The sequence below is a fragment of the Canis lupus genome, chromosome 4 (genome assembly GCF_003254725.2).
Source record: "Canis lupus dingo isolate Sandy chromosome 4, ASM325472v2, whole genome shotgun sequence".
Classification (NCBI taxonomy): Eukaryota; Metazoa; Chordata; class Mammalia; order Carnivora; family Canidae; genus Canis; species Canis lupus.
Window position 1 is genome coordinate 56,146,716 of NC_064246.1, and position 18,734 is coordinate 56,165,449.

The following is an 18,734-nucleotide window of genomic DNA, read 5'->3' on the forward strand; positions in this document are numbered from 1 at the left end:
ATGGAGAGCTATCAGCACCATCCAAGGCATTTTTGCATTTAGATTTTTCTTTTGTCCTTGCAGTTATTTTTAGATGATACCAAGAATTTTCAGCTCTCACTTTAAGAGATAAAAACAATCAAAAGTTGAAATACCCTAAACCCCAATCCTAAAGCAAGAGCCATGATATATTACCAGAGATCTGCCCCCAACCCCTTGCTGAAAGATCTCTGGTCCATAGTGCCCTTATATTTTGTTGGTTTAAGGGGAGTTTTCTTCTAATATGATACACATTTTCAGTTCTAACCTCATGACCAAACAAAGCAAAAATATATTTGCAATGTTTCTGAATTAAAGGTGAGTTTTACATTTTATTTTCTGAATAATAAAATATACTTTATTACAACCAAAGAAATTCTACTAAAAACAAATTCTACCCTATTTAACATCAATAGAACTTGTGTGCAATAAATAATTAAGTAGTAACATCCTGAAGATCAGTTCATTCAATTGCTAGTATTTGGTAATTGCATTCTTTCTCCTTGCTACAACCCTGCAAACTTTGTCTATCTCCCTTAATCCTGCTGCGAGGTTCACTTCTGCTCAACCCAGTGCAGGTAGTACAAGTGAACATTCAGACTTGATGTTTTTGCTGGAGCAGGTCACTGGTGTCGATAGGACCTTTGGATATACTCAGTCACTCAGTGAGGACCTTGTGATCTTTGTCCATGTGTTATGACAGAGTAGCCACAGATGACGGAACTCTGAGAAGTTCTGTCATCTTCCTGTGTAACCACTGAAATAATTGGTACCACTCCAGCCCCCTACAGGCTTCTGTGCTGGGGGCACCATATCTCCATTCTCCTTATATTATAGTAGAAGTAAGTCTGACTCCTTATCTAACCTTCTGTGGTTGTTTCATTTTCCTTGTATCCTCTTCCAAAGCAACTACCTTTTCTCCATTATCATTCTCAGCATGGACCTTGTGGATAAGTGCAGGAATTCTTTACTGTCTGTGCAGGAAAAGGTTGATAAAGAATGCTGTCCTTAGAGAGGCCTATTTACACAATTGACCCTTGGCTGGTGTCTGAAAAATTGGATTTTGAGAGGTTTCCATAATTCCATAAATGATTCTCTCCCTGTGCCTAAACTGTTTGTACAAATGATGTGGTTTATGCTACACGTTTGCTTTTGTTCTGGGAATCTGGAATTTCAGAATGTGTTAGGCAAAGGGTGTCTATATGAGTAGCCCCCAGTAAAAACTTTGGGTTCTGAGTCCCTAATGAACTTCCTGATAGAGAGCACTTCATAAATGTCATAATTTGATGCTGGAAGAATTAAGCACAATCCTATGTGACTCCACTAGGAGAGGACTATTGGAAGCTTGCTCCTAGTTTCCTCTAGACTTTGCCTTTTTCCTTTGTTCATTTTGCCTTGTATTCTATGATAACTTCTATTGTAATAAATATTAGCTATGTGCTGAGTCTTGTCATTCTAGTGAATGATCAACACTAGGAGTGGTCTTGGGGAATCCTCTTTCTAACATAGTGGCTCTTCAGCTCAGGACTCTAGCCTCTACAATTGAGCATTTATCCATAGACTGCTGTTGCTCTCACAGCTGTAGAAACAAGGGAGTTTCATTGCAGATAGTGTGGCAGCAACATTGTCCTCATTCCACTTCTTCTTCTTCTTTTTTTTTTATTGAGCTGTGATTTACTTAAGTGAGATGTTCAAAGCCTCTTATTTAATTCATGGGATGTATTTCTAGAAAAACCAGCTTTTACTGGGTAGAAGTTGATGATAATGTTATTCTGAAGTTAAATCCTGGGGCCTATATATATAGTTGGAGCTGCAGTTGAGGTTGCTATGAGGTGTGTTTGTAACAGGTTGGGAGAGTACTGGTGATGTTTAATTTTATGTGTCAACTTGGCTGGGTCATGGGATGCCCAGGTACATGTTAAACATTCTGTACACATCTTTGAAGGTGTTTGGGAGTAAATCATTCTTTAAATGATTGGATGAGATTAACATTGAATTGGGAGTGGGTCTCATCCAATCATTTAAAGAGCTGAATAGAACAAAAAAGTCTGGCCCTTTTTTTGGCCTGACTGCCTTGAGCCAAGACAACAGTTTTATCCTGCCTTCAGATTTAATTTTTTTTTTTTATTTACGATAGTCACACACAGATTGAGAGAGAGAGAGAGAGAGAGAGAGAGGCAGAGACATAGGCAGAGGGAGAAGCAGGCTCCATGCACCGGGAGCCCGATGTGGGATTCGATCCCGGGTCTCCAGGATCGCGCCCTGAGCCAAAGGCAGGCGCCAAACCGCTGCGCCACCCAGGGATCCCCTGCCTTCAGATTTAAACTGAAACATAAGCCCTTCCCGGTTCTTGAGCCTGTTGGACTTCAAACTGGAACTTATGCCATTGGCTCTCCTGGGTCTCTAGCTTGTCCACTCCCTGCAGATCTTGGGACATTTCAGCCTCCATAATCATGTGAGCCAATTCCTTTTAGTAAGTATCTCTCTCTCTCTCAAGGTAAATTTCCTTGGACAACCCTGACTAATGGTCCTCAAACTAAACCTCTTGAATTAGGCATTGAGAGGGACAACCCTACATGAGGTATGGTATTTGTCTTTCTTGGGTTTGGAGTGAACCTATCCACAGGAGCACCAGTGCTTTCAGATGAGATCTGTTCATGACTCTAAATTTTCATCCAGAGCTATTATTCCCAAATATCATTTTCTTACAAGATGAATATTTTTTCTTTTCCTTTACTATGTGTCTTTATACTCTTTCCTAAAGCTTGTTTCTTTTTTATTTTCTTTTATTTCTTTACTTTGGATTCATATGTATATTTATGATTTTCATCTTGGCTGCTATTCCCAGGTGCCTTTATACCCAAGACTATGATTCTTGGTCCTTATTATTCCCCTTTTATTATTTTCTTTCTTTCCTTTGAACAAGAACCCATAGCTCCTTATCTATAGACATAGCCTGCTCTTATGTGTTTTCCACAAACACTGGCATAAAGCTTCAGCTGTCTTTGGTAAAGACACATTGGGAGACAATATGCTCATGAGAGTTGTGCAATGGGCAATGTGTTCTCAAGAATAACATTTGAGGTGGGAAAATTTACAAAGTGGTATGGAAATGGAGCTCCAGCTCTTATGTTATAATGATACCACCCATTGGGAAAGCTCATGCCTGCTCTTTTTGTCTGCTTCTTCCTTAATCTTCTTCCTATGTTTTCCTTTCCAGACATTTGGTTATACTTTCCTCTGGTTCTCCAACTGTAGGCTGATTTGTGGTTTTAACAAGCTCCCCAGTGATTTTTGAAATGCTTGGTCTGAAAACCACACTAACCACACTACCTGATCTCTCTGCCTCCTAGTCCTTTTATAAACAAGTCCAGCCAGTGGACATAGCCTGAGAAAGCAGGGAAGGGGTCATGGATGGCATCTGAACCTTGGATTGTGGGAAATCAGAGCAGTTCCTCTGGGCTTCTTTTGGTTTTGAGAAATGAGCTGAACAATATAGATAGTATTCCTGGGAGCTTAGATGGATTCATTCTATCATTCCAACTGTTGTCTCTTGAGAACCAGGATTGAAACTGTACTAGAAGGCTTTGTTTCTGGGAGTGTTGATGAATTAGAAAGAAGACCAATGTGAACCCAAATGTAATCCCCTTCTGGGTGATGAGAGATGAAATGAAAAGACACCAAAAGACACCACCATTAAAGACTCCTTGTTAATATGACTAGATGAGAAAACATTTAAAATCAATGAAGAATGAAACAGGCTTCCCAAGAAGAAAGAACATTATGAACTGCATTGTGGCAAAGTATTAAGGATTGAGAGAAGCCAATTTTTTTTCAATGTTGCTAATTTGATGTGGGAGATTTTTCATAGATATCAAACTCAGTGACATCAAAATGAAGGGGTCCAAACTGTTATGTACCCAGGGCTCTTTGTGGCTACCCTCTGTGACATTGGCTTTGTCAGGGATTCCACTCCTGGAAATCCTTGGCATTAAAAATGCATCACCTTGTGAAGACATTAAACAGTTGGCTCAAGGAAAAAAGAATGTAGCCAAGAGAAAGTTTTTATTATAACAGTGTTTTTTAATGCTTCCTGCAATGGTCATGCCAGAGACAGAAAGGGACATCAGTGTCCATCATTTAACTTTCCAGGCTTGAATTTGCAGGGTTTTCACCCCATAGGGAATCTGTCCAACAGAAGTAGGAGGTAAGGCATAAATTTAAGCCACAGGCTTTCAATTTTCTGGTATATAAGTTAGAGCCAGAAATATGAGACACACATTTTTAGTTTTCTGATAGCCACATTAAAGAAAGGAAAAGGAAACAGGAGAAATTAATTTAAAATACATTTTATTTAACCCAATTATATGAAATAAAATACATGACAACATGTGATTAAAGTAAAAATTATTAAAGAAATATTTTCTGTTCTTTATTTTTTGTACTCACGCTTTAAAATTCTACAGGTTTTTTGTTTTGTTTTGTTTCGTAAGTTTTATAAGTAAAAACTTCTAGAACACCTCATTTCAGACTCACCATGTTTCAAGTGCTCAATAGCCACATGTGGCTGCTGGTTAATGTAATAGCACAGTTCTACTGTTTGTTTGCCTCTTTTGAGTTGCTTTGGCTGCAAAAGTGATGCTTGCATGATTCATGATTCAGCCAGCTATAGTTCCAATTTATATGGTGAATGGAGATGTGGCTTATACATTTCCACTTTTTGTATGAATGTAGGACTCTATTTAAATAGTTGAACATACCCATCAATTGGTATTGCTATAATATTTTTATGTTATTATAGTACATAGAGTAAGAGTTGTAGAAATGCAATACTTTAAAACAAATACTCAACTCTTACCTGTTAGTATGTACCAGCATTGTTCTAGGAGCTAGGGATAAAGTAATGAACAAGACAGGTATGGTCATTGTCCATATGGAGTCCACATTCTTGAGTGAGGATACAGGCAATAATTAAACAAATAAACATATTGTGTGTTGATTATATAAATGCTATGGAGAAAAACAGGAAAGGGATTAGAGTGTTGAGGGAGACTTTACTTGTAAATTCTAACATTATCCAGTAGTGACTTAAAGTCTTTCTTCTTTTTCCTCTGAGGACCTTAGAGAGCGATACCCTTGTGCCCACTTTTCATCTCTTTACTTCAGTGACCCTCTATCCCTTCCTCCCAAAATCTAGAGCCTACAGAATTAAAGACACTGTATTTTATTCTTTCTGGTACAGATGTTAATATGTCCAGGGAGAATTATCCAACTGATATTTTGAAGCTCAAGGAAAAATACTTTTGAAATTTTTTGATTTTAGTTCTATCTCAGCTCACTGATAGCAATGGGAGATAAAAATGATTGGTGAGGGTGTTTGCATGAAGACATATGACGTTGTATATCTAAATCATGAAAACTATTTACTGTTACTATTTTTTCCTTTCTGAGATGACTTTGCTCCTATTTACTTATATAATATTGTTCCAATTTGTCAAACTTTTGACAAATGACTGAAACACAGTTCAAGCAATTAAATATTTAAAAGGATAATTATTGACTCACAACTGTAAAGTCTAGAGTACATGGCTTCAGGCATAGCTGGATCTAGGTAATCAAATGAAATCACTGGGAATTTATGTTTCTCTACCTCTCAGCTCTGATTTTTACTGTATTGCTTCACTTAGGGCTTTTTCCATGTCATGGTAATATGGTTTACAGTCTGCCAGCTTAGCAACCCATGTGAAAATTCCTTTTTCACCATTGGAGTCAGCAAGGATTTCTGGTGGCTTTCAGTGGCTGTACCTATCCACAGGGGATTCAGTGTTATGATTTGCCTATCATGGGTTACACATTTACTTTTGCACCTGTGGTGGAATTAGTCCCATAATGAAGACATGATCTGAAAAAGGAGGAGAGGTGCTTCCATGAGAAGAAAGTATAATGGTTACTGGGGAAGCAAATAAACAAACAAAAAGCCAAACAAAAAATAAAAGAAGATAGTAAGGAAGGAAGGAAAGAAGGAGAGAAGGAAGGAAGGAATAATAGCATTCACATCATGAGCTATCTATGACAGGTATGACAGGTAGCATGATTTGGAGAAAGAGCCCTGAGCTCCAAGCCAAAAGACTAAGTCTGGGTACTCTATATTCTACAAATTACTAAGAAGCTATTTTTCATTCTTAAATGTCACTTGTGGAGTGGGGATAATATTCCTTGTTCCACTTAATTTACATGGCTGCTGGGAAGAATAACTTTTGATCAAGGATGTATAAAAGATGTGCATATCTTAAACTATAGCACAAATATTTTATAATCCACAATCACTAGTTCCTTTATCAACCAATTGCAATTCAAGGGACTAGATGAGAAAATACTTTCCGTTCAAACACTTTGAGTTATGGAAAATATAGCTATAGAAGAGCTAATTTTTAAAGACATTAAAATAGAACTTACTAAAGTTTTAAACAAGGAATATAAAGTACCTCTTATACAGTAAGCAATAGGAGGAAATAGATGGAAGATTTTTTAGAATCTTCCTTCAACTTCTCACTCTCAATTTCTCTTTCCATTTAGGAGCAGCTGTTTTGCTGTCCTCCCCTATGGCTCCAAGGTTTCTAAATTACTGCCTTGAAAGGAAGTCCATAAGTAGATAATCTCACAGGAGCAAGAGATTCTGTTAATATCTAGCTCGGTTGGCAGTACCCTAAATCTTTTGCATTAGTTTAGGTCTTCCAAGAAACAGAAGCCAAGATGGGATTAAATGTCCAAGGATTCATTAGGGAAAACAACTTAGAGAAAAAGTGTGGAGGGAGGCAGGAGAGTCTAGGGGAGCTATCTACTCTCTCATTTCTGTGTACTCTTTACCCGTATTAATTTTGGCTTGATCAGTGCTAAACTCAGTTTTAGATAGTATGATCTTAGGGATCAAAACCACAACTAGAGAAATCACAAGTTTGGCTAATTCCAAGGATTAAGGTCCAAGATTAGTCCAGAGGAAGATTGAAACCCTTCATCCATTTGTAAGCTCTGTCTGGAGAGTCTTCATTAGCAAGATTAATCACATTTGGAAATAATTGAACTCTTTTAACCTAGCATAAAAAGCCATATTTGATTATGACTCTGCCTTTCTCCTCAGTCTTATTTCCCTCACTCATTAAGCTGCAGCTACACAGGCTTTGTTTCTGTTCTTTGAATATACCAAGCTCATTCTCCTCGAGGTTGCTTTCCTGGAATGACTTAATTTGGCTGGCAGATTCTTGTCTCCAGACCCTGTTGTAAATATTACTTTTTCAGAGAGGCTTTCCTTACCATCCAGTCTGGAGTTGCCACTTCTTATCTATCATGCCACCTCATTCTAATTCTCTGCATTGCCTTTACCAGAACTGGGTGTATATATATTTTCTTTGTGTTTAGTATCTTTGTCTACTACTTGAATGTAATTTCCAGGAATGTAGAACTATTATTTATCTTGTTGACCACTCACTGCACTTCTAATCTAGAGCCTAGAACAATCATTTTACAGAAGGACACCAATAATTCCTTATTGAATGAGTTAAGGGAAATGGGTGAATGACGGTTGAACAGCTTCAGCACCACGGAAAGCTCCAAACAAGTCTTTAGGTTTCCCAAACTTTTGGAGAAATGGATCCGGTTTCTGACTTGTAATTAGAGGGCAGAGATTCTCTGAGAGGTTGAGACCTTTAGGTGTCTTGATTGGTTGGGATGGCTCAAACAGCATCTGCCAGATGTTTCCCCTCCAGCTTGGGTCTGTCTTGTCATGACTAAGATTTCCCTTATCAAAGCTGGCCAGGTCTCTTGGGAATACTACCTTAAACTAACTTTTTCTTCTCTATGTTTTGTGCAGAGTTATTTTTCTTTTCCTCAGGGCAGCGTCTAGTCATTGAGTACCTCCTATGTGCCAAGAATTGTGCTTGTTGTTAAAAATTCAGAATTGAATAAACAGGGTTCTTATTCTGAGGGGTTTACTGTTCCCTCACAAAAGTAGGCTACAAAAGAAAAATGAAAGAAAGTGCTATGGGATAGAGATAATAGAATGCCTGAATAACTGTTTATCAGTAGAGAGCACAGTTTTAAAGAGCTGACAAGAGTTTATAGTGCAGAACATTCAGAAAGGACATTCTAGAGAGAAAAGCATAAAAAGAGTCAGGAAAGTATATGATGAATTCAGAAACTGGATGGTTGGAATACATATGGTGGTGAGGAGCAGAAGGAAATGAAGCTGAAGTGGTAGGATGGGGCCAGATTATATAATATGTGAATGTGGTACAAATTGGACCTTTTTTTTTTCTAATAGTAGATAGGCTTAGAAAGGGTTTTAAGTAGGAGATAAATAATTTCAGATGCTGCTTTGGGATTATCATTGTAAAGATTGAAGGATATAATGGATTAAACAGGACTTCTAAAACAAAACCACCATCCTGTGGTAAGTAGTAGTTGTCATTCTTACTGTTGCAAGTAAAATCCTTACTAGGAGCTGCTTAGTGGCATGTTTATTTGGATCAGTGCAGTTAATAAAGCCCCCCTCCTTAACACAAGTGATGCAAATTTGTAACAAAAAATATAGATGAATAAGAAAAATAAATCATCCCTTAACTCAACACTCAGAGAAAACTATAGTTAGAAGTGTATGTGTGTGTATTTTGAGGGAAGCTATTAGGCACATATATTTTGTACATATTCTTACATATGCTTTTTTTGCTTCATAATACATCATGGACATAATTAATCATATCAATAATAATATACCGTCCTCATTATTTTAATGGCTGTCTATATTCCATTGGGCTGATGTACTCTTAAAGTCTTTAACCAACTGCCTTCCAGAAGGATTATTCTATATTTGCTAAGAGAAAACCAGTGGAAAATGGAAAAAGATCCATGGACCATAAACTTCAGGCAGGAGGAAAATTTTGAGGATTTTTCAAGGAAAGGATTAACATGCTCAGCACAAAATTTTAAACTCTGTGAGGCTTTTCTAAGAGCTCGTAGCCTGTTAGGCTTGAGATAGGGCTGGAGGGTGACCCTTGGGGTTTTCTCTGGATTCAGAAACTCAAATGGCTTAGTTATTCTTATCTGCCCGCTGCCATGGCAGGAACCTGGCATCTGAAGCTGAACTGCAGTGACTCTGGCGAAGATGACTGGAGGCCAGGAGTGCTTCTGGGCCCTGGGTTTTCACATCCCCCGCCATGATACTTTAGACCAGAAGCTCCCAAACTTACTTGACCGGTTGCTCTCTCAGTTAAATATTGTTGTGCACCCACTTCAAATATATGCACATTTATTCTAAAATTACACTCAACTACTGCTGTACTAGATTTTTGGCACATTATAAAATCTAAAGCAAATAGAAAATTTAAAAGCATGAGAATTGAAGTGAGATATTTTATTTATTTTTAAAAAAGATTTTATTTGTTTATTGATGAGAGACACACACAGAGAGAAGCAGAAACGTAGGCAGAGGGAGAAGCAAGCTCCATGCAGGGAGCCTGATGTGGGCCTCGACCCTGGATCCTGGGATCACGCCCTGAACCAAAAGCAGACGCTCAACTGCTGAGCCACCCAGGCATCCCAAGAAGTGAGATATTTTAAAATAAAAGCAAAATCTTTTCACTCAGTTAAATATTATTAATATAGCCTATAAAATAGTTATTAATTATTAATTAATATTTTAGAGAGGTCAATGTGGTTGAACTAATACTTCACTATGCTTTTAAAAAAATATTAAGACTTTGATATTTCTGAACTCTTGACCAAATTAAGTTTATTTTTACTATCCAAATAAAAAATATACTGCAGAGAGGTGTGTTGATCCACCAATAGGTGCAATTGGATGTACTTTGTAAATCATGATGCTCATTCTAAAATTCTATCCACTACTTTACATAAAGGTTTTGGTTGAAATTAGCTGGTAAATTTCTGTCTTCTTAGGTTCTAGTTAGTTGATTTGTTTAAAAAACTGGTTTAAAACCACTGAAATTACTAATTTGGAGGAGTTTTAAACAGGTTAAGAAATAGTTTTTATTCAGCATACAACTGAGGCAATATGAAATGGGGCATTTCCAGCATGTTTTCAAAATGCTCTCTCCATAGCAAGAGTTATTTTTTTTAAACCAAATAAAAATGAGTAGCTTCATTTAATTTCTTTTTACTTTAATTTCAACAACTGTTCAGTATTTTCCTGTAAAATAATCAGCTAATCTCAGTGGGGCACTAAAGATTTTCATGATCACTTCCTACCTTATTATAGAGGAGTATAAACATTCCAGTATTCAGCAGTCTTAATTATCAGTGAACAACCTTAGTGACATGGTGGATTATATAAATTTCAGTACATTGTAATACTCTAAACCCAAGGAAATGAGAGAAGACCCACTTCTGACTTCTCTGAGCTGTGTAACTCCTTTCAGAACCCATTGGAGTCCTCACCTGAGACTGAGGGAACCAGTGCTGGCCCGTATATTATGTAGTAGGAAAGCTTAATTTCTTTCTCAATTTCAAAAATTATTATGAGAGGTCTTGATATCTTTTCTTCCTGTACTCCTATTCTGTATGCTCCTTGAGGTTCATGGTCACTATCAATCCCTTTTTTTCCTTTGGGATACTGTTTCCTATCTTTAAAATGCGGAGAGGGGAGATTATGTTTAAGACTTTCCTACTCTGACATTCTAAGATTCTTTTCAGTTTCTTAATATAACAGGGGTCAACTAGCAGAAACCTATAGTGTTAGGGTGCTGGTGGATGAGTTTTGCTGAGGGAGTGGGCATAAGAACAGTACCATTGGATGTAGCTGTGCTGTGATAGGTAGTTCCAAGTGGTAAAGGGTGTTGGACTAAGCAGCGGAGATATGGAAGTGAGGAAAGGATGATTTTGGAGACAATGCTTTTGCTTCTGACCGTGGACAGGTTATTTTTGACTTTCTGCATCTTAATGGCCTCATAGTAAAATGGAGTGGGGAAAAAGAGTTGATTTTCAGGTCTTTTTGAGCTGTAAAAGACTCCAAGTCTGTGGGGTTCTTGGACAAATAGAGAATAATATAGAACAGATGTACTTCACCCTGGAGACCAGGGTCACCTTTCTTGTGCTGGTCACCTGACATTGGTCAGGACTAACTTCTGGGATCTGGGACCTTTTCTGAAGTGATAGCATGGCAAAGGGGCTGGTAGGGGAGCCTTTGGACTCAGAATGCCCTAGCTCTGACACTTACTACCCATGTGACTTTGGGCAACTCTTTGAGTATGTCTGCCTCTCATTTTCATCATTTGTAAAACAGTCGTAGTAATAGGACTTCCCTCCTGGGTTGCTGGGGAGATTAAAGCTAAATGAAATAATACAAAGTAGAGAGTTTAACACAGTGCCTGGCATATGGTACATTTTTAATAAACAGCTGTAATTATTCCTGTAGTTCTTATGCTTCCCTCCTCTCACCTGCAGACTTTTTTGATCAAATCTAAACTCAGCCCTACCAAATAAAACAATAACAACAAACTAAATTTGCAGAAATAGAAAAGTCTTTCTTCCTACTGCGTCTATTCTGAAGTCCCATGAATGATAAACTCTTCCAGTCTCTTAGGCTAGTCTTTAAATATTCTTTCTTCCTTCATCCCTGCAAATGCCACCTTCTTGCCCTGAACAAATCTCAATGCCATATACAACAAAGTCTTTTCTTTTTCTTTCTTTTCTTCTTTTAAAGAACAGCTTGAAGCTTGGGTCGAAGCAGAAATACTACTCTGTTAGAGCTTAAAATTTGCAAGTGTAAATCTCTTCCACAGCCAGGTGCATGGGCCCAAAAAGATAAGGGTGTTAAGAGGTGCATTTCCATGTTGGAAATATCCTCAGATTAATTTGAAGGCACTTGTTAATAGCATACTATTTCTCCACTCTTGGGCACATTATTATTGCTCAACTTTCCAATTTGATGTCTTAGAGTAAAACTTTTTTTTTTTTTAAAGATTGTATTTATTTATTCATGAGAGACACAGAGAGAGGTAGAGACATAGGCAAAAGGAGAAGAAGGCTCCCTGCAGGGAGCCTGATGCAGGACTCAATCCCAGGACCCTGGGATCATGATCTGAGCCATAGGCAGATGCTCAACCACTGAGCCACCCAGGTGCCCCTAGAATCAAAATCTTCATTAAAAAACAGAAGAAGGAATTAAGCATTACCAATTCTAAGTTGCCCCCAAATAAATAAGCATATGGAATACTTTTGGTTGCCTCTTTGCACGATGGGAGGCTTTCCAAGAAAGAAGGCAGGAGTAGAGGACTCAAAGCCAGGAGGTTGCTCTGCAGAGCGCAGTCACATTGCCACAGCCAGATGTGAGCTGCTGAGATGGAGTAGGTGCCCCAGTCACCAGCTGGGGGAGCTGGCAATTCCAGGAGGCTATCCAAAATGATTTCTGATAACATGTCAGAATAGCCCTTAATGAGTAAATTTTGATGGACCTGTTCAGTTTTCTGTGTTTTCAACTGGTACATGTACATCTTCAGAAGTATATGGTGCTGTGCCCAAGAGGCATGTGAGGTTGCAGAATAAACGTGGCATGTTTTGTAGCACCAGTTGGTCTTGACACTCCTTCCTTTCTTAAAGATTAAAATTGCCAGAATGTAATTTGGAAGCTGTTTAGCAAACGTATAGTTAGAAACACAGGCCTTGTGGTTAGGTAAAAATGTACCAAATCTTCTCTGAATCTCACCTTCACCATGTGTGGACTGGGGGTAATAACACCTATTTCCTAGGATGATAATGGAAACTAGATGTAATTAAGTCTAGCTCTTAGCACAATGCCTGGTACCCATAAGTGCTCAGTAAGTAGTGACTATTTTAAGTTCTTGGTAGAAGCAGAGTTAATTTGGTTGCAAGCAACAGCAATTAACTCAATTTAGCTTGATAAAGGAAGGTTTATTGAAAAATACAGCAGGTAATCTCAAGGCATCCAAAGATGGGAAGTATAATCTAGCTGGTTTTATGTGCTGATCTGGTAAGTCTAGAACGAGTGACTCCTTCATTATGCTTTTCTATATATCTTTATTCCATTTGTCTCCATTTGGAATACTTTGTAGTAAAAATTTGAGAAAGTTTGACTGAATGCACTCTTCATATCATGGATGCAAAAGAAGAGAAATGCTGAACTGTCAGAGCAAAGGAACCTCAGCTATCATCTGCTCCATAGATGGCCACAGCCATAGCACAGGAGTTGTTTCTTACCCCTCTTAAGCCCATGGCAGACATCACCAATTGATCTTGACGCCAATCTTTTATGCCGCATTCAGAGCTGACTTCATAATCTTTAGCATCACACTTCTGGACAGGCGCTAACAAATGAATGGAGAAAGCTCATGAAAGAAAACTGATCTGCCATTCTTAATCCAACCTCTTTGTTATAAATGAAGAATGGAGGCTTAGAGTGGGAAAGTGACTAGCCCAAGTTCACATTGCCAACCTAGAATTAGAAGCACACATTCTTTGATGGAGAGGATAAAATTATCCCACAAGAAGAATCAGAATGCAATGAAGAGCTAAGCCAGTGGGCACTGGAAAACTCTAGGAAGGCTTTCTGGCAGGGATTGGAAATACCTGAATCTGAGAGGATTTGAGCAGCTGCAGAGAAGAGAGAGTAGCATTTTTTTTTAATTTTTATTTATTTATGATAGTCACAGAGAGAGAGAGAGAGAGAGAGGCAGAGACACAGGCAGAGGGAGAAGCAGGCTCCATGCACCGGGAGCCCGACGTGGGATTCGATCCCAGGTCTCCAGGATCGCGCCCTGGGCCAAAGGCAGGTGCCAAACCGCTGCGCCACCCAGGGATCCCAAGAGAGTAGCATTTTTAATAATATACGGGTTTTCAATGTTGGGGAGGACTGGGAGACCTAGTCTTAGAGGCATAGTTCTTCCATATGCTGCCCTCCTGTCCTGGTGGTTGCAATAGGAATCATTACCATCATACCTGTCTTTGCTTAGAGGCAAGGAATACGGTCTAATACAGTTGTCTATTGATGGTCATCCTGATGACAACTGGCTTGCCTTCTTATCAATAAGTAGACTAATGATTTTGACATTGTATAAGAGACTGATTGGTGCACTTAAAAAATGTTTTTCATTTTTTTTAAGAAGATTTACTTATTGGGGCACCTGGGTGGCTCAGTCAGTTAAGTGTCTGCCTTCAGCTCAGGTCCCGGGATCAAGCTCTGAGTCCAGCTCCCTGCTCATCAGGGAGTCTGACTCTCCTTCTTCCTCTGGCCCTGCCCCCTATTTGTTCTCTGTCTCTTTCTCTCTCGAATAAATAAATAAAAATATAAAAGAGATTATTTATTTGAGAGAAAGAGAGTGAGAGCAAGAGAGCACATGCACGTATGCATGAGCAAGGGAAGGAGGAGTAGAGGGAGAAACTCTAAGCAGACTCTGCATTGAGCAAGGAGTCTAACTCGGAGCTTGATCTCATGACCCTGAGATCATGACCTGAGCTGAAACCAAGAGTTGGGATGCTAACCCACTGTGCCACCCAGGTGCCCCTGCTTTTTTATTTTATTTTATTTTATTTTATTTTATTTTATTTTATTTTATTTTATTTTATTTTTATTTTATATTTTATTTTATTTTATTTTATTATTTATTTATTTTTTCCCCTGCTTTTTGTTTATTGTTTTTGTTATTGCTGTTTTTAGCATCATTTTTTTTTTCTCTAAGCAGATATGATGCCAAGAGGAAAGCAGAGTTGCTTTGTTTTTGGTGGACTACTTCAGAAAAAGGTACACATATTTCTCCTCTCTTTAAGTGGGACCTAAGGCTATAGGTTTTGTTTGCCTGTGATCGCCACTTCTTTTTTTTTTATGTAAGTATGTAAGTATTCTCTTTTATTTTTTATTTTTTTGTATATTTTTTATTGGAGTTCGATTTGCCAACATATAGCATAACACTCAGTGCTCATTCCATCAAGTGCCCCCCTCAGTGCCCGTCACCCAGTCACCCCATCCCTCCCACTTACCTCCCCTTCCACTATCCCTTATTCATTTCCCAGAGTTAGGAGTCTCTCATGTTCTGTGTGATCACCACTTCTAAAAGGTTGAATATTTCAGAAAAATTTCATTATTGCAGTTCTTCAGACACGAGCCTGTTAATTGGGATTTTCAAAGACAAATTCTTGTTTGGGTTGGACACTTGGATGAGATTTATGAGAGATGCTTTGGAGTAAGGCCCACTTGAATCCCAATACTTGATAGCTGTGGAGATTTAAGCAGGTTACTTAACCAGTCTGTGTCTCCGTTTCTTCCTCTGTATAACATGGATAATATGATCACAGATCTTACAAGGTTGTTCAAGAGCTCAGTGGAACAATATATGTCCCCATAAATGATAGCTATTAGATTTTTTTATAATTAATTTGTAACTAGAATATTCTCTTGGCTCTCTAGGATTCTGTGATTTCCTACAACAACATGCTTCAGTCTCATTTAAGGATTCCTGCAAAGAGGTAATGCTAGGTATTTTTCATTTTTACCATGGCATTCTTCATTCTCCAGAACTAGAGGTGGCATTTGAACAGAAAGGAAGGAATCAGAAAACATGACAGAGCTGGAAGGACACTTTGAGGCCAGACAGCTCTAGTTCAGCTCCTCACTTGTACAGATATAGAGATTCAAGCTCAGAGAGACTAAATGACTTGCCCAAAGTCACACAGCAAGTTTGTTACAGAGGAAAAAGAAGCAGGTGAGAAGTGAAGGGCTGCTTGTGCTGGACAATCCGATGTCTTTTGTTTGTTTGTTTAATTGTCTATTGATTAGTACAGGCCCTGGTGGGAGTAGGGAACATAAGAGAGACTTGAATTCACAGAATCCAGGATCTGCCAAAAAGTAGCTATATAACCTTATACCTGTCTCTGAGCCTTGCTTCTCTCATTGGCAAAGAGAGGATAATTCATCCATATTCATCATTATAACATAGCCCCATAAGGTTGTTGGTGAAGGAAAGGAGTTCATACATGTGACGTAGCTCGGGATAGTACCTAATCCAAAATAAGAGCTCAGAAAGCATCAGCTATGATAATGATGATGATGACGATGATGTTGACAGTATCCAGAAAATTAGATCTGAGTGGGTCAAAAGAAACCCAGACAGAGGATCTATGAGGAAGTCTCCTTTGTCAGCCCCTCTCATTTTGCTCTGTGGTGTGGTGCTCATCAAATGAATGTCTGGCAGAGGATACTATGCGTGTCTTATGTGTGTCATGCTACCTCCTTTCTACCTGGCATGGAAGAAAGATAGAAGACTGCAGCTAGGCAGGTTACAGTGAAGTGGAGTGCTGTAGGATGGGATGGGATGTAGCAGGAGACAGTATTGGGTTAAGGGAGTGTTAAAAATCCAGGGTTTGAATCCACATGGATTTCACTTGGGCTGGTGTGTCTCTTTTTTGAGTTTTTGTGCTTCCTATTCCGTGAAGAGGATGTTCCTGTGATTGATTTGTGAATTGCGGACTGGGCTCCTGCTCTATGCTGAGTACTGGACTAGGTGTGCAGACACAGTGGACGTTCTGGTTCTCCCTTGGTGTCTAGCAGAACAATCTCTTGTGTGCTTACCATGTGGGGACGCTGTGAAGACCAGATGCTCTCAGAAATAGAAGGGATTAGCAATTTAAATTATAATTACAAATTTAATTACAAATTCAAACTGTGTTCTAAAAGGAACAACAACAACAATAACAATAAAAAGATTACTCTGGCACATGACAGACACCTCACAAATCCTTATTAGATGAGAGAATGTGAAAGGACCAAGGGCTGAATGTGTGAAAAATACTTAAGAACAACTCTAATTACCTTTGTTTTCCAGAAGAATCAAGATGGCACCCCTGTGGGGAGAGGAGCAGTGAGGTAGGAAAGAGGTTACAGATGCTATTAGAGGAAGTGGCAAGATGTCCAAGATAAATTTCAACTTCCTCACCTGCTTGTTCAGGGCCAAGTCAGCCCCAGTGAAGTACATATTATTTTCCAATTTCACAGCCCATCATTCTTCTTTTTTTCTTTTCTTTTCCGACTTTCCATTCTTCTGTGTTCGGTAAAACCCTTCTGGCACTTGCTCTTGTGGGAACACTGGCTGTTCGTCAAACCCTTCTTCCCTTCAGGGAAACAAAAGCAAATCAATATATGATATTAAACAACCTGGAAGACCCTAGTGATTTAACACTTTCCGTAAATGTCAGCCAGCCCAGCAGCTGTGGATGGTCTCACTCTTCACATCTGTCATTTCCTCTCTTCTCTCAGCTGTCCCTTGATGTCTCCCTTGGAGTGGCTTGGAGAGGAAAGAAAAAAAATGAACTAGGAAGAAATACTAAGAGATAAAGCAGTCCCTGCAACTGAAGGAAATCAAAGGGAAGCTTGGTGACCTTCCCATGTGGGAAGGATTCTTTCCATTGTAAGTGACAGAAAACTTCTCAAGTAACAAAAAAAGAAAATTTAAAGGTTTAGGTCATTTAAAGTTCAGGAATAGGGATGGCTTCAGGGACAGTCTGATATTGGAGCTTAATGTCATTGGGAACTAATTTACTTCTTTTCATTTCTTGACTCCATTTTCTGTTCCTTAAGCTTGCATTCAGGTTCCAAGATGAGAGCAGCAAATTAAGACATACCATATTCTCCGGTTTATACCCAGCAGGGAAGAGCCATATCTCCATGCCAGCATTCCTAGCAAAGGGTAGTTTCTTTCAGAGCATGCTTGGATCACATGTCTACCCCTGAACCCATCACTGTATTGAAGGGGAATAGGATGGTCTCATCAGCTTAGGGTATGGGTCTATGATCCACATGTGGGGCCAGTGAGTAGAGTGACTGAATATAATTTGAACAGAGGCTCATCAGAACCCACAGAGAATCATTCTCATTATAAGGTTACTTCTTTAGGTCTTCAAAACCCTTCTTACTTTGGGCTTCTTTTAAAATGCAAACCATCTCCCTACTGTTTGCATTTTAAACTCTAAACAAATAGTATCCTTTAATTAAAAGAAAAGAAGGAACTCAGATTAGGGGCCTGAGGGTGGCAGCAGTGGAGAAATGACTAAGTAGAGAATTCTTACAGCGAAAAGGCCGGGTATGGTGTGGAAGCTGGGTCTCTGCGCAATAAAAAAATTATGAAATCTTTCAAACATCTAAGATGAACTGACAATATAATGAACATCCATGTATGTACCACCAAGTTTTGGAAATAAAGTATTTCAAATAAATTGTAAGCTTCTTATGTTAATCCATTCCCCATTCTCCTCCCTTCCCAGAGCAAACCATGATCATGATTGGAGTTTAATATTCCCATAATGCTTTTTATATTCCCTATGTATATATGTGTGTACAAGTAATATGTAAAGGTTTACCACTTAAAAAGTTTATAACTTTATAGAAATAGGCCATATGGTATGCATCATTCTGCAGTGTGCCTTTTCCCTTTCTATTATTTTGATGTTTATCCATATTGAAACATGTAGTTCTAATGGATTCACTTTAAATACTGTATAGTAGTCCCATGAATGACAATAATATGCGGTCTACCTTTTCATTCTCTCTTTGATGGATGTTTAGGTTGCTTCTGCGATAAACACTCTATGATAAACCTTCATGTAAATACCTCCTTGTTACATGTACATGAATTTTTCTGGGACATATACCTAGGAACAGAATTTCTGGGACAGAGTATAGTCACATCTCCAACATTATT